This window comes from Anolis carolinensis, unplaced genomic scaffold, assembly GCF_035594765.1.
Source record: "Anolis carolinensis isolate JA03-04 unplaced genomic scaffold, rAnoCar3.1.pri scaffold_15, whole genome shotgun sequence".
In the NCBI taxonomy this organism is placed as follows: domain Eukaryota; kingdom Metazoa; phylum Chordata; class Lepidosauria; order Squamata; family Dactyloidae; genus Anolis; species Anolis carolinensis.
The window spans coordinates 11,403,722-11,404,451 of NW_026943826.1; positions in this window are offsets into that span (position 1 = coordinate 11,403,722).

Here is a 730-nt window from a genome sequence, read left to right on the forward strand (position 1 = left end):
TTATATATTACTATATTGTACTATACCACTACACTGCAACATTATTAATAACATTACAATATAAAAGATATAATTATTATATTGTAATGTTATTAGTTTTATATTATATTACAATATTATGATCAATATTATATGCTTATTCAACAATTATATTATTAGCATAGCATAGTATAAGCATTATATATTACTATATTGTACTATACTAGTATACTGCAACATAATTTGTAACATTACAAGCAATATAAAATATATAATTATATTATTATATTGTACTATTATTTGTTTTATATTATATTATGATCAATATTATATGCTAATTCAACATATTATATTATTAGCATAACATAGTATGAGCATTATATATTGCTATATTGTACTATACCACTATAATGCAACATTATTAAACATTACATGAAATATAACATATATACTTATTATATCATTATATTGTACTATTATTAGTTTTATATTATATTACAATATTATGATCAATATTATATGCTTATTCAACATATTATATTAGCATAGCATGAGCATTATATATTACTATATTGTACTATACCAGTATACTGCAACGTTATTAGTAACATTACAAGTAATATAAAATAGATACTTATTATATTATTATATTGTACTATAATTAGTTTTATATTGTATTATAACGTTATATGCTGGTTCAACATATTATATTATTACCATAGCATAGTACGAGCATTATATATTACTCTAT